Raw genomic sequence first — 8,927 nt, 5'->3', positions numbered from 1 at the left:
AGTGCTAGTTCAGACCATCCCTCTCTACCTCCAGGTGCCACATGGGGCTAGAGGTGAGATCCCACCTGTGACATCCCAACAGAAAAAGTCCTCCTGCCAGCCCAGTGCTTTGATAACATTTTGGCTACTACATGAAGCTCCATGAAAGATGATTCAGAGAGTTACAAATGATGCCAAAAGCTACCAACCAAACAATAAGCAAGGAGATGTCCTCCTCAGCTGTAGCATCTTGATCTGTCAATCTGTCCAGCAACAGGAACACAGCAGAGCAGTTGATAGCATTTTGCGATGTGCACACAGTGCTACAGGGATTCATCCCTAACCCTGCTGTCTACGTACATGGATAGGGGAGGACCAGTTACTGGGCAAACCAACCAGGACATATCATTCACTGGTGCAAGTCCATCAGAAATTCAACTGTTGGGCACAACAGCACAGATGTTGTACAAGTGGTAGATATATACGTATGTTCTGCACGTGCATATATATGTGACACTATGGTTTACTACCCACAGCTACTATGCAATGCACTTGTTCCCCAGGTCTGTGAAAGGAGTTAAGGGAGAAGCGCACAGTGTACAGGTCTTTCAGCAGTTAGTAAGAGGGCTACACACAGCCACATGCGAACAGGATCACTAACTGATGCAGGCATGGAAAATGAACTCTCAACAGCAATTTTGGCTTTTGTTGTGGTTGGGACACTTAGACACACTACCAGTGCCTGTGTGGGGAAGGCAGTGCAAATTGTAGATGGTTTGTGAAGAGCTATGTTTGAACCATGTTGATGAAAGATACCCCACTAAACCCCAGTCATTTCTGTAGTATAAATAGTATATACTACATCTTGTTAGCCAAAAAAAAAAAAATAAAATTACAGTTTATTTTACAGTGAGCTGAGATATAAAGTTAGCTCAGTACATAAATCCAGGCACTTCAGCTGCCTTCAAAACTTGACAAACTACTGAAAAATTGCTTTAAAAGCTAAAGACAGGGAAGACCGTAAAGAAACCAAATGTTCCCTGCTTAAGAGACATCTGCCTAGGATTCAGCTGAACTGTTGCACTTTTGCTTCAGTGAGTTAAAAAAAACCCCCACATTATTTTAGTGAGCCAGCACAAAGTAATGTAATTGACTTAGTGTAAATTAGCCATATGTCTTACCAATCATAAAGCTATTCTTTTTGTAAGTTAGGTAAGAAGTCATGGTTCTGTTGAAGAGAACGGAAGTGGGCGTACCTTTGCTTGCAAGCTGAAATTGCTATTCAATTTCTATTCAGCATTAGAAAGGAAAGCTTTAGTTTTTCCAACAATATAAGAAGACACCAGAGAAATCTATTTGTTTAGGTAATTCATGTTGCTGTATTTTTAAATTAAAATAATGTTGTGCCTAACAGAAACTTGCAGACGAACTGGTACAGAACCAAAGAATTATGCAAGATGCTTTGAGCATGACTGTATCCAGGGGTAAGTTCTGCAAAAGACTAAAAAATACTGTATATGCAGCAATCTCAAGAGCCTTATTGGGAACCTAAATTCCACAAGCATTACATGGGACTGGACTCCAACTTCTTTAATAAACAACACTGGAGAGGATAGGTTTATTCACAGCCGCCACTGGGTTGAAGATGAACATACTGTTTTGGAAAAAACTAGAGGGACTCTAGGCAGCCCAGCCTCAATATTGACCTTTCTCCCTAAACTTTCCTCAGATCAACAGCTGGGGACAACCACACTCTTATGGTGAAAAGCCCTTTCACAGTTGCAAAGGAGGAGGATGATCATCAGAAGGTCTTCAGTAGTCATACTGGGTGAGCAATATATACTGTAAATATCAGACAGGCTGTAATGATCAAGCAGTCTTGCTAAAAAATGTGGAAGCATCCACTGTTGGTGAGGGCTTCCTACTTTTTCCTGATAGCAGAGCATAGGAGTGAGGACAGGGCAAACCAACAGTGGTCCTGTGACAGCTGGAGTGAGCAAGCTGAGACAACAACATGCAGGTGTTCAGTATCTGCAGGTAGCCTCTCCTTTCTGCCAGATGTATTTCCTTGTGAGAGTGGTCTCACCCTAAAGGTGGCAGCTACTCAGCAAAGAGCTGCTTCTGGAACTATGCCTGCCTGTGGGAAGATGCATGTCTGCTCCCCACCATTTAGAGTAGGACTTTCCAAGTTGTGTGTCCAGCTGCCTCTGTGACTGGTCACCGCAGCAAGGACTGTCATGCAACATGAGAAGAATGGGGTGCTATGCCTGGCACAGAGCATCTTCTGACCACCTTCTGAGAGGGTGCAGTTACCAGGTCCTCTTCTTATAAGTGATACTGGGCTATAACTGACTTTTCTTATTTCTAAACAAAATTTAACACGTAGGGCTAGCACAGGTTGAAGGGATAGGCTTGTAGCTCCCTCCTTGCTCTCGCTAGTGTTGGCTGATATGCATACAAGCTCTGTGTAGCGAGCTGCATGGTGGAGAAATGGCAGCAAAGTCTTTCTCTGCACCATCCAGGCTGAAGTTGAATCTAACTTCAGCAAAGATACTATTCAGCCAATACGGGACTTCTAGGCATGGAAACCTTCCCACTGGGAGCATGTTTCATCTCTGACCTCTGCTAAAAGTTTTGGGTTCCCTGCAACAAAAAAGTGCTTATTCTGTCTGTAGATGGGCCTGAGAGATGCAGTACTGTTTCTCACCATGCAATTGACCTTTTCACAAACAAACCTTAATAATTCTTAGTGTTCATATAGCTGCTGTTATCTTTAAAGTGCTCAGTAAATATTGCTGTGGTTTGTTTGTTGTTCTAAAACGGAAACCTACTTTCCGTTTGTGGCTGAAGTGATTCACTAATGTTGACAGTAGCTCTTTGCATAGTTGTGCCTTTTGTGCACGGCTTTCAAGGTGCTCTGCAGACACTATTTTGTGAGTTCCAAAATGCACTGCTGGGAGAGGCAGCAAAATAGATTATTTCATTCACACACCAGTGAAATGCAGCAGCTGTTTATCAGTTCATGTCAATAGACAGGAGTAAATTTAGACTAGAAATTAAGGGGCATTAAATCTATTTCACAGATGGCAGGATGAAGCTTGCTACCACATAATGATATGAAATAGAACTTGGACCAGACCAAATTGGTTTTTTGGGTTGGGTTTTGGGGTTTTGTTCTCCCCAAAAGTGCCATATATATATATCCATCTTACACCCCAAAAAAATCAGCTCCACTAGCATACTGCTTTTAGGATTGCCTCTCTGCACATTAGGATCCAGGAGCCCAGCATGCTGGGATTTATGCAGGTGCTACAGCCTGGTGACTTCCCATCAGCTGCAAGTGAGCACAAAGGATGTGCAACCAAGAACAGGCTACACAAATGAATCAAGGAAAGGTATACGACATCTTTCTTTAATTTCACTAGTATTAAGCCATTATAGAATGGAGATGAGCACAAAGAAAGGCCCATGTTGTATAGAGAGAAGTAGCATCCCAACAGTGACATGGTCACAGTATAGCCTCAGACGTCCTAAATACATGGACCTCTTCATTTAAGATGATCACTGCAGTGAATTATGCAGGGACATCTATTTAGTAATGATACAAAAGGAGTGTTGTACCTCCTGACTTGCACATGCTGTTCTCCTGGAGCAAAACCATGTCACTATTGTCCACCCACCTTTGTTTAGTTTAGAAGAGCTAAGAGGATTAGAGCACCAGATCAAAGAGCTGCAGGTCATATTTAATGCACTTGTAACAGCGAGAGTTATTTGCCTCAGAGTCGGAGCCTAATTGCAAGAATAATTCATGCTTCTTTATTCAGACAGTCATGGTGACTATTGGGAAATCTGCAAGTAAACCAAATCTCATGTTGTCTCAGACATTTCAGAATTGGTGTACAGAAAATGAGGTAGCACAAACCCCAGCCCATTTGTACTTCACTTAAATTGAACACTGAACAGAGAAAATACTGCCTTTGTCTGGACCCCTTGAGTCAGCAGTGTTAAAATGTTAATGCTTACTACAAGTCCAACCAAAGATTATACACAAGGCTCTGTTTTTCAGAACCAGAATATTGTGGTGCACACACAAGACTAAATGGAGTTGTGCCTTCTTACAGTGGCTCTGCACTTGGTCCTTTGGAATATCACAGTAGTTTCACAGTTTTCTGAATTCCACAGTTTGTTTTGACATGCCACTTTATGCATTTGATGAAACTTATATAAATTTGTGTAACTCCATGTAAGACTAACAATGGAGATGTTGCTTTGCTAAAACACTTTTTTCCATACCATCATTTCAATAAAACTTAATATACTACTCAGATTATCCTGTCTGCATACTTCAATATTTCTTTCCTTTCTTCTGTATTCTACTCTTTCTCTTTGTAGAATACCAGAATTAATTTCCTGTTTAAGTAAAGACCACTTTGTTCTATCCCACTTGATTGATTAGACTTCTATTATTTTCCAGGTCTTCACAGATGAGATAGCATTCACAGAACAACTAAAGCCAATATCCTGGCTTGAGAAACAGGAAAACTTAATTTAGCATGATATAATGAGGTTTGTTTCAAAGATCCAGACATCACTGACAGACTCCCCTTGACATTAACATCCATTAGGTCAGATCTGAAGGGAAGATTATAAAAAGCAACTTATGAACCAAGACTACACTTCCATTTATTTTGTCAAACATGTCTTGGTGGTTCTGTTACTATTCCTAAATCTAAAACTGGCTCTTACACTGATCTGACCTATTTCAGTTAAAAAAAAAGTCAATAGCCTCCTGATATCCTTATTATGGTATGCTGTGGATTATGTGTGTTATAAAAGGGGAAAAGAGTCTACATAGTAAGCCACATTTTCAATCTTATGTTTGACATCCCAGGCTTTTTGCCTTATTCCTACAATTTTCTATTGTGATGAGCTACATTTTGAATCAAGTCAAAAATTCCTACAATCACAACTCAGTAAAGCACCTCCATCTATTCAGAGAATGTAAAGAGAAAGTGCTGTGACTTGTTCATGGCTTAAATCACTATGAAGGATGATTTCTGGTAGCAGAAAACGCCTTAAATTTGCACATGAAAGCATAACAAAACAGTGCCAAGAAGCTGAAACTAGACAAATTCATGCTTCAAGCTGTGGATTTTCAAGAATGAGGATAATTATGTATTGGAACAAATTGTTGAGATGATGCCATCATCATTTGAGGGTTTTTTTAAAAAAATAATTAGTTTTCATTCTGAAAGAGTCATTTCACCTGAAACATTTTGTGGTTGATGCAGGAACTAACATCATGTAATCATAATAGTCTCCTTGTTCTGAAAATATATGAATCAATACATTTTTTGCTTAATCTCCTCAGTGATTTAAAGAGAGGCTAACTCTCATGAGATCAACAAGACCATATGCCTAGCAACTGTGGCTGTAGCTGAACGGCATGGCAAAATGAAATCTGAGACACATACCTAAGTTGTCTCTAAATCCATTTCGCTCTCACAATGTTGACAAGGCATTTTAACTGGGCTAATGCTTTAATGTCCTGCTTTTAACATTGAGTAAGTTCTCTCAGAGCTGGCACAAAGGCTGCGCAGCGCTGCACCTTGCCAGAAAGCAGGGATGAGCAGAGCAATCTGGGATGTGACAGTGGGGAACACAGCTAAGCCAGGAAGGGAAAAGGGATGGAACTTTTTGCTACAGCAAACGTTTCACTGGCTTGGATGCACAGGTAGAGTACAACACTAACCTACAACACAGACTTTAAGCAGACTGCAATTTTGCATGTACTGCACAGATGTGTTCTTATGTGGAATATATGTTACATGTATGCATACACACTTTGTATCCAGCATATGGGTATAATTCCCTTGGAAAAGTGATACCAGAACCTTGTGGTCTGCCTGTCCAAACTACATTGCATGAAGAGGCAGAAGAACTATTTCACTTTCTGTGAAGACTCCCAGAACAGTCCCTGCAGGCAGTCCCTTGGCCATACTACTGCATCAGACCCTACTAACTAGGACAAACTGTTATAAAACTGACAAAAGGTCAAGTCCAGCCATAAACAGGGTGTTCCTCAGGTCAGCTGTGGCTCATAAACCTGTCTCCTGTCTCTCCTGCCAAGTCAGATTTTGGTAGTGCCCTCAGGGACTTCCCTGTGACAGTTCTGCCTATATTCTCTACTTCAACAGCAATCCTGAGTTACTCACCATGTGAGCAGCATGGTGCTTACAGAGGCTTAGTAAACTGACATTAATGAAACCCAGGAGCATCCATTATACACAGTCATTAATAGGTCAAACCTTGAAGTTGTTATCATATCAGTGCTTATGCACAGTACCTGGCTAAAGTACACCCTGCACCTCTTTGCTCACAGTAACAAGTGCAGCATGTTTCCAGACTCTACTGCAATAATAAACTGCATTTCTAAAGTGTTTTCCTTCAACAGCTCACTGGCTGACACCTGGGTTTGGAGCTCTTGGGCCACATGTTGCCATGCAATTGGCATCACTCTACAAAAGAGAAAATTGCACTGGAGAGGTTGGGACCTGCCCAGATTGTCCAACAAATCTGTAGCAAAATTGGAACAAACTTTGAACAATTTGAATTCAAGTCCAAAGGTTTTGCTACTAGGCAATAAATAACTTTGCCTAATTGTAATAAAAATTAACAAGCTTCAATGACTTCAATGATAAATACAGAAAGGATGTGATCTTAAAGAGTAATTATATGATTTTCTAAGGTTAGGTAGGGACACACTGGCACAGTTTGGTAGAGGAGCCATCAAAATACATTAGGGCAGATACAAAGATGAAAAGATAAAAAGACTTGATTCAGCATCACTTGACGTACCACATGTATATTTAAGTAAGTACTGGCATCATCAAGCAGATTGCTGTCAGCCCCCTCAGCCCAATTTGATCCCACATGGGAAGTCTGAAGCCAAGAGCATCTGACCAAAGTAATAGGTATCGTGGCGTATATAATTAAAAGGCAAGCAGGCCTCCACAGGTGAGGAAGGCTGACAAACGAGAGCTCCTTACAACACCAAATAGGAAATACCAGCTTTGCTTAGTACAAGTGTTATTCTGGTTTAGCTAGAAAAATAGGCCTGGGACAAGCTAGAGTGGTTTGGACTGGCTCTACAAAAAAAATGGAGGTGTGAGAAGCTGGGTGAAACTTCTTACTCACCTGTTGCAGCTTGTCTTCAGACAGATTGCAAGACATCCAAGGAGAATATCCCATTTTCCCATGTGCTGGTACACGGTGTTACTTAACATAACTCCCACTTCTTGGAAGTGTCTCTGGGTGCTATCTCAATAGAAATAATAAAGGCTACCAATAAATTATGGAGAATAAACAGTGACGGACAGTTTAATTGATTTTGCAGCAAAGCAATCACATACTGCGCTTCCATTTGCGTGCAGCAGTAATTCTTCAGACAGATTGCCATCTAGACATTGCAAGGTCATTACTACTAAGTGCTTGAGTTTCTAGTAGAAGCAGCAACACCAGGTTCATTTCTGCAATGGGTAAAACGATGGATGTACAGTAAGGCCTACACACCCCTGAAGGCGATGCTGAGGGCTTTCCATCAAAGGTGTAGAACAGAACAAAGTAGGCAGCTATTTTACACAAGCTTCCTGGCAGGCATCTTTACACCAGTGAGGAAAAGAGCTGATTTAATCCTAACAGACAATTAAAGGACTTGTTTGGTGCCATGGAGTCATCAAGCTACGCCCTGAGTGATGAACTAATGATGAAAATATTGTTTTTTTCTTCGAGGCACCAAAATTTAGTTTTGTATATGCTGCTGAGAACCAGAGTAAATATTTCCCATTAGTCTTCCAAGTGGACAGTCCCTAACAGCTATGCATAATCCTGGGTTTAATCCCAGGATTAAATAATTTAACTAGAGCAGATATGAATGGGGACGGTCTCTTTTGAGCCATGTTTACCACAGAAAAGGCAATGAGCTGCTGGCAGCATTGATCTGGGTTAACTATTCAGGGCTACTTTTTCCCAGCCCAGAAGGAAAAAGATATCTTTAAGGTGACACAATCAATGATGCCAACTTTATCATTGATAACACTCATTCAACTACACTTATATGCCTGGGAGCTGCTAGACATAGTTCTGCATCCTCACCCACTCTTACTGTTCCCTGCAGCTACCAAATAGGAGGATGTGGAGGAAGGGAGCTACAGTCTTCTCAGGCAAAGAGGCACAGATTAAAGATGGAACATTGAAACAGTTCTCTAGATACAAGAAAAAAATTAAAAAAAAAAAAAAAACAAAACCAACCAAACCAAAAATATTTTACTCTAACTGTGGTCAAAGAGTGGAACAGTATGTCCAGAGAGGTTCTGAAATCTCCATCTCTGAAGCTATTCATAACACAACCAGATAATTCCCTGAGCCACCTGGTCTAACTGGATTCTGCTTTCAGCAGAATGTTGGACTACATGACCTTCCGCAGGTCCCTGCCCAACACATTTGCCCGTAAGATTATGACACCAAGACAAGTCTGCATTTTTGTCAGCAGATGGCAATATCAGCTAAATTACATATTTTATTCCAGCATCGCATTGTGCATTACCCTGCCATGAAAGCAATAAAGCAGCTGGGAAATCAGAGAGGCTGCATAGGAATGTGTCCCACCCCACTTTTAGTGTGCCTCCTCCCAGCCAGATCCCAAACAAACTGATCCCAAACAAACATCCCAAGCACAGCGGCAGAGTGCCATCAGCACTCCCGAAACTGATTGCAAAACCAGTCAGGCCACCTGATATCAGCCCACAGCTCTGCCAGCAGCCAAAACCCCAGCAAAATGTTCTTCTACCAAGTAGCCTGATCTGCCTTGCATGGGAGTATTTATTTACATCATTTATATTTAATAGAATAACAGAATCACAGAATGGTTTGGGTTGGAAGGGACCTTA

Source organism: Psittacula echo (genome assembly GCF_963264785.1).
Source record: "Psittacula echo genome assembly, chromosome: 2".
NCBI lineage: Eukaryota > Metazoa > Chordata > Aves > Psittaciformes > Psittacidae > Psittacula > Psittacula echo.
This window is presented reverse-complemented; position numbering follows the sequence as displayed.